At 32.4% G+C, this 318-nt stretch overlaps 1 protein-coding gene across 42 annotated transcripts in view; it reads left to right on the top strand.

Annotated features, from left to right (window-relative positions):
• LOC119593093 (cytoplasmic dynein 1 intermediate chain-like) overlaps positions 1-318 on the top strand; it is a 47,628-nt gene that overhangs the window by 40,708 nt on the left and 6,602 nt on the right. The window lies entirely within an intron of this gene.

Raw genomic sequence — 318 nt, 5'->3', positions numbered from 1 at the left:
CCCTATTCAGACTCATTTCTGTTATGATACTGTCATCATGGCATGCTTTGTAAGCATTTGATGTTAGAATGCTGGGTATATTGCATATACTTTTTTTTTTTTTTAATCAAGAGGTAATTCAGTCTAGTTTAGAGAACTTCAGTCGAGAGACCAAGTCTTTTATCCAAACCTGATTTTCTTTTCCCTTCTCTCGGTAAGTGAAGACTGAAGTGTACTGTCTCCTCTTCCCTTTCAGTATATTCTTCTTTTTTATTTTTACATTCTTTTTTTTATTCTGATAGTATGAAGAGGTTTTCTTTTTCGTTACTATGTATACAA

The sequence above is a fragment of the Penaeus monodon genome, chromosome 31 (assembly GCF_015228065.2).
Source record: "Penaeus monodon isolate SGIC_2016 chromosome 31, NSTDA_Pmon_1, whole genome shotgun sequence".
In the NCBI taxonomy this organism is placed as follows: Eukaryota; Metazoa; Arthropoda; class Malacostraca; order Decapoda; family Penaeidae; genus Penaeus; species Penaeus monodon.
Note: the sequence above shows the minus strand (reverse complement) of the source record. Positions and strands in the feature narration are given on the sequence as shown.